At 37.4% G+C, this 7,094-nt stretch overlaps 1 long non-coding RNA gene across 3 annotated transcripts in view; it reads right to left on the bottom strand.

The window, feature by feature from the left end:
• Positions 1-370: 370 nt before the first annotated feature.
• LOC107979254 overlaps positions 371-7,094 on the bottom strand; it is a 59,553-nt gene continuing 52,829 nt past the window's right edge. For 2 of the 3 annotated variants that reach the window (XR_003484114.2, XR_003484113.2), the window contains 2 exons: positions 5,940-6,109; positions 371-4,739 (listed from right to left, as the gene is read on the bottom strand). This is a non-coding gene — a long non-coding RNA (uncharacterized LOC107979254). The remainder of the gene's footprint in view (positions 4,740-5,939; positions 6,110-7,094) is intronic. The other variant, XR_004769366.1, reaches the window with a different exon arrangement.

Raw genomic sequence — 7,094 nt, 5'->3', positions numbered from 1 at the left:
ATAAATTTTTTTAATTAAAAAAAAGAGTTGGTTTGGTCATGGTGTCTCATCACAGTAATAGAAACCCTAACTAACTAAGATATAAGGAAAATAACATTTTCTATACATAGATGCTGATAAACCACACAAATGACCAGCATAGCAAGATGCCCCTAAAGGTACAACACTGGTACTCATATATTGGCAGTAACCATAGCTGTGTAATCAGATGTATGGTTCACTCTACAGGAGGGAAAGCACCTTACTGGATACTAACCTTATGGATCCTAAAGGAGAACTCTCTACTACCTCCAACTTTCTAAACCCACATAAATCATAACTTCATTATAAAACCTTATCCTTGTATCCAGATACAAGTGAATCTCTTGGCCTAGATTAAAATTTTATTTGGAATGATAGAGACTATTACAAAAAATTATAAATAGTCAAAACGCAGAGAACAATTGATTGTGGGGTGCACAGATCAAATGGGTGTGTCAACAACATAACTCTTGCACATATGGCTCAGGGAACATTGCAGAAGAAAACAGAAAGTTTATAAAAGCCAGGGGTCCAGGAAGTCTGCTGTGAGATTGCATCTCCTGGAAACAACAGGGAAGCTATACCTATGATAGCTTCCAATATTGCTCACCAATATTGCTTCCTAAACAAGACCTGAAGAATAACATCACCAATAGACATATTAAAATGGAAGGAGGAAATTTCATGGGGTCCCAAAGTTACCCAAAGAATGACAGACAACTAAGAAATGCTGAGATTGGGAGAACTAGTCATTTCCCAGAGAGAGTTACATATACAATCAGAATAAATACATAGTAAGCTCTGAAATCGTGTACACACAAGCAACACTAAATTGACTCGGATGACTATATTGAAGTATTTATGCACTTATACACATATATAAAAATAACAAAGAGAAAGATGCCATTCATTTAAGAGCAAAAAACGAAGGAGGTATATGCAAGCAGTAAGAGTGGGGAAACAAAAGGAGGAAATTTTGCAATTGCATTTTAATATAAAATATATTTTAAAATTAAAATGAAGTCTTGAACAATGAAATTGGTAATTTTTGCAACAAGCTTCCATAAAAACAGAATGTTGTTTGGTGGCAAATGCTGACGGCATCAAAATGCCTCAGGCAGAGAGGTGTTAATGCTCTGCATGAAATGGAGAAGACCAAATAAAACCATCTGTCAAAAACACAGCTTTGTCACAATGACAATTTGTGATTGAATTTACTCAGCAGACTATCCAAGGCTTCATGTTCATCAAGGTATTTCATTTAAAGTATCATTAAAGTGAAATTAAGTTGCTATTAACCTTGTCTATTCAAATGATGCCACTGAACGAGTAAACACACTAGTCTGGCATGCGGGGAGATGACATGATGAATTGATATGTGTCGCATGGGGGTGGACGGAGCTCTTTAAGGAGTGATTACCTGTGGCATGAGTGTATCAATTGTGTTTGTGCATGTCAAATGGAGCTGGCAAGGATGGACTTGAAAAAAAATCAATCATGGAACTTGCCAGGATATCAGTCCCTCACTTTCACAGACACTAAATCATAATCTTAATGTATCTAAGGAAAATTTAGAGTTTGGGATGCACTAATCTCTGTCAGATACTATGTACTATTTGGCTTGGCAAATCATTTCCTGTCTTCTCCAAAGGTAAACATATATCGAGATTGTGATTTGTAAAGGACAACCAGTGAAATAGTCAAAGACGTACACTCTTCCAACAATCTCCATATGTGCATGATAAAGTCACTTCTTGTTTGCTTTTGTATCATTGGAAAGCCGTATTTGAAATGTGTACTGGCTAGTTTTACATCACATTGGCACAAAATAGAATCATCAGAGAGAAGGGAACCTTAATTGAGAAAATGCATCCATAACATCCAGTTGTAGGGCATTTTTTCACCTAGTGATTGATGTGGGAGGGTCTAATCCATTGTGGCTGGTGCCATCCATTGGTTGGTGGTCCTAATTTCTTTAAGAAAGCAGGCTTAGCAATCCATGGGAAGCAAGCCACTAAGCTGCACTCCTCCATGGCCTCTGCATCCTTCCTTCAGGTTCTTGCCCTGAGTTTTTGTCATGACTTCCTTCAATGATGGACATTGGTGTGGAAGCATAAACCAAATGACCCCTTTATTCCCCAAGTTGCTTTGTTCATGGTGTTTCATCACAGCAATAATAACCCTAACTAAGACAAGGTGGATGGATATTCTCATTCTTGCTTGCCTTTTATTCTCTTTCTAGAATAAAAGAAGTTATTCATTTATCTTTTTCTCCATTTGAGGCCTATCATTAAGTAGAAGTGTTGAGTAGAAAAACAGGGAAAAGATTGTTATTTTTGTAGAACTTTCTCCAGCAATTAGAACTGGATACACAGATAAACATACACATATACACAGACAATTGTGTTTACCAAACACTTTCCTATATAGTAAAGTCCAGGATCTGATAACCCTCAGGGCCTATGTGATAATATTATTGAGACATGGTGGAACTTTTAAGAGGTAGGACTTCATGAGAGGTCTTTAGGTCAATAGTTACAATGCCTTCAGGGAAATTGTGGGACTTCAGGCTCCTTCTCTTCTTCTATTTAACCTCCTGGCCATTCATTGAAAAGTTTGCTCTATTATGTATACATATACAATACATGCTTACATATCATGGTGTACTATCTTACCATAAACCCAAAAGTGACAGGGTCATTCATTGTGAACTGGAACCTCCATTACTATGAACCCAAACAAACCCTTTTCTCTATGGCGATCTTGGATATTGTAATGATGGAATGCTGACTGCTGCGGAAGAAATGGTCTCTTGTTGATGGGAGAAGTGCTTCTCTGTGTTTGTCTTACTGGATGATAAATAAAATACTGTTTGGCCATCCACGCAGCGGGCAGAACTCGGGTGGCTGGCGGAGACCGCCCACGTGGCGGTAGGGCTCTGCGGCTTTTGGCGGAAAGATTTATTGTAACATTCTGTACTTCCTTTAAAGGGAAAGAGAGAGTGATAACATCTAGATCAGCTTCACAGAGCCTTGACCAGCAATCCACTTCTAAGCAGGCCTCGTGCTATTTCTTCCACATAGTAAAACAAAGTTAGTTCAGGGACACATGGATTTATAGTAGCAACAGTGCATCATCCGCTTCATTGCTTTCATCTCATCCATCTCCAGGAAAAATAAACGTTCTCCTTTTATTAATTTAACCACAGCAGTAGTTTGAGTAAATATTTACAGAGGATCCAAAGCACTTTATCAAACCAACCAACTGCTCATCATGCCTTTTTATCCACACTGTGTGATACTATTTCCTAAATTAAAAAGAGTATCTACAAAGTGGAAGCTTTTCTGTGCTTATGTGGGAAGTGATTCTCCTATGAGGAGGCTGTCCTGGGAAGATGAGGCTGCATGGGTATTCTGCCTTACATGTGGCATGAAGTCAGGACTCTGATGAGAGTAGTGGATCCAAGTGCTCACCTCCATTCATGCAGAGTGTCCATCGTGCAAATGCCTAGGTGGGTCGAGTTAGCATGGGATGGTGAGGGATGATCTTGGAACATTTAGGAAGGGATTTTGTTAGGTCCTATGGGTCTGGCACTGAAGGAGTACTGACTCCAGACTCCCCTCCTGTTAGCCTTTGCATCTGTCATGAGGCAAACAACCTTTGTCTCCTTTGTGGTCCTACAATGACATTTCAAGGGAACTGGGACAAATGATGGTGGGATAGAAGCCTTCCAAAACTGTAAATCAGAATGAAGTTTTCCTCTTTTACAGCTAATATTCTCATTGATCTTATTACAATCACAGAAAGATAATGCAACCTTAATGACTGCTAATTTCAAAATGTGATTTTACACTTGGTATTTTTTTTCCAATATTCACTTTTAAATGGGAGGTATGACTGGCCAGACAGTGGACAGTTTGTCAGTGTAGACACATGACTTAGGTAAGGATATCCTAAAATAAATTGCATTCTATGTATTTTCTTTTTACTCCCTCATAGAGTAGTTATTTTAAATACAACTAAAATGACATTGAGGTTCTTCCTTAAGAAGAGAGAATCCAGAAAAATAGTACTTTATTGAACATCTAAGGACAGGAAAATGATAAGTATTTCTGGAGAACAGTTTCCTGTAATGTTCTCTTTAATACCACCACAAGAAGATAGAAGAACTGGATAAAATCAACTTGTTGAACTAGCTGAAGGTGTGTGGAGGCTGAATTTATTATTGAATGTTACAAAGAAGACAACTGAGCTTTTAGATGCTCAGCATCTCTCTCTTTTCTGTCATCTTAATAAATTTCATTGATCTCTAAAGATGATAGATGGAAGATGATAGCTGCTATCTTAGTGAAAAATTATTACTCTGCATTAACGTATATTCTCATAATTCTAAGGAGTGCTTAAGAGTGGGTCAAACTTTTCTACTTCAATTTTTATAAAGTGACAAAATTCATTTTTGAGAAGACAATTATGCAAATAATTTGTATGGCTTCATTTTTCCTTTGGTCAATATGTGTTCATGGTTAAGATGGGATTTGTTTTGTTCTTACCATGTACTAGAACAGTGGTAAGCAGACAATACAGTGTGAGTGTCTATCTCACTACACATTTTCAAGGTGTTTTGCAAGAGGTATAAAACTTTCTATATTGCTAAGGCTGAACTTGAACTTCTGATCTTCCCAACATCCACTGAGAGTGTACACCATCACACACAGAAACTGCAAAACAATTTGAAAGTGAAATTATTACTGAGCCATGATAGTCTTTAAGGCTTCCAGTCAGTATTATCAATCTTGTCTTGTTGGGTTAGTTCTAAAATAACAATGAAAACTGAATAAATCAAAAATAAAATGCAAATCAAGAATCTACATTGATACTGATATTCCAGAAAGTTGTACGGATAGGTATTTGCTAAGTATTCCTGGTTTCACTTTCCTTTACACTTGGGTAAGAATAACACCAGCAATATATTCTCATTAAATAATGATATATTACACAAGTAAAATGTTCATTATAGAACATTTAAGAAATGCATCGAAGCATTAAAAAAAAAAATCCCCTGTAATTCGTTGTCCACCTGACAGCTTGTGTTAACTTCCTGCATTCTTATGTGTTTCTAGTATTTTCCTCTGAATTGCTTTGACACAATCCAAAAAAAAAAAAAACTGTGGCATTCTCAGTTCCACATTATTTAAAGCAATTCAGTTAATTTTATTAAAATTATTATGATAGCATTTCTTATGCCATTGAAAAATCATATAATTCAGTATTGACTCTCAAAGAAAGAAAAAGGTTATTTGGGACAATGCTTCAGTAAGTAATGAGTTTTGAGTTGAGTATGTGTGGGTATGTGTGTGTGTGTGTGTATGTAGTATGTTACTTTCATTGTGTAGATACTGTATTCATCATAGGTTGAAGGCGAAAGTTATTTTAAGATTGGGGTCTGTAATATGCTGTCATCAGGATAAACAAATACTCTATAGTAATACATCTATGTTTATATAATATCTCATCTACATTCTATCTACAGTTTATTTCCCATCTGCAACATCCTTTTTACATGTGAATACCTGTTTTCTCATTTGAACAGCTCTGCCTTTCTCATGTCAAATTTTAAACTACATAAACTCACTATTTTTCCTTATAAGCACAAGCACTAAGCATTTCTCCTAAAATCTTATATGGGCAATTAATATTAATTCATGTCAATTTTTGTAATGGTACCCATTTTAGAGATTATCAAATAACTGTCCTGTTGAAATTCTGAACTCAATTAAGTCAGTGAAGTTTTGATCAATCTAAGGATCTGTTGCTTCTGTCTTTCCCAGTTCTCACCTAGTCCATTTCTTTCCTTGGTCTCCCCATCTTCCTTCTTCCTACCCACCTAGCACCTTATTCCTGCATGGCCTTCTTCTTACCTACAGTTTTCTGTTAATTTCTTTTCTCTTCCCAATTTTACATTTATATCAAATTTCTTTGAATTCATTGAGATGTGCAGGACACTCCTTGCCCAATCATGGTGCGATTATCTTCAACAGCAACCAAAAGGCATTTGGCTATTTCAGTAGCTTCCAGAGATCATTTTGGTCTAGAAATGAACAACACACCCATGTCTCTGTGACAAACAGAATATAAAGAGAACAAGAATAGAGCTGAAAACCTTCAGCAAGTTTGCAGAGCCAGGAAGGTGCTCATATCTGAGAATAGAGATTCCTGTCAGTTTGCATGGCAATGCAAAACAAAACAAAACAAAAAACAAAAACAAAAAAACCTTAAATGGCTTGGGAACCATCAGTCTCTTGTTTGTAAAGTATTCATGAAGGAGAATTGGGATGAACTGCTTCCATAATATGATTTCAGCTGCCTGCAGCTCTCCACACTCAGCTTGGCCTCTCTTGCTACCTTTGACATGGACATATTCTGGACATTGTAGCTATAGGAAGCATGTTTGAACCTGGGATTAAAGTTGGAAATAACAGTCACCATATTGGGTGTTGGTGGCACACCAGGCGTTGGTGGCACACACCTTCAATCCCAGCACTTGGGAGGCAGAGGCAGGCGGATCTCTGTGAGTATGAGGCCAGCCTGGTCTCCAGAGTGCCAGGATAGGCTCCAAAGCTACACAGAGAAACCTTGACTTGAAAACAAACAAACAAACAAAAAAAAAAAAAAAAAGTCACCATAATGCCTTTGCCTGTAAATGGATGGGCTGGTCGTTGAGTCCTCCTTATAACTAATCAGAATGGCCACCAAAGGTCCATTTTCAAAATAAGATCTTCAAGGATGTGAGTCATGAGGAAACAACTACAGAAGTCCGAAAGAATTGGGATCACTGCACTAGAGATTGTTCTTGAATAATGGAAGGACATCAGAAAGAGTTGCTAAAAAAGGGCCCAAAGCACTTTGCATTTGACATTGGCACATCTAATACCTTCATCCAGAAATAACAAAGTCCTTTTGCCTTTTCCCCATGGGATGAGCTGAGATAGCTGCCTGGTTTATTCCAAGCACTCTTTCCAAGCTACTCTCCTACTGCCAGCTGGCTTTTATCTTCTGTGCCCCGCCTCCAATGT

This window comes from Cricetulus griseus, chromosome 3 (assembly GCF_003668045.3).
Source record: "Cricetulus griseus strain 17A/GY chromosome 3, alternate assembly CriGri-PICRH-1.0, whole genome shotgun sequence".
Classification (NCBI taxonomy): Eukaryota; Metazoa; Chordata; class Mammalia; order Rodentia; family Cricetidae; genus Cricetulus; species Cricetulus griseus.
This window is presented reverse-complemented; position numbering and strand designations above follow the sequence as displayed.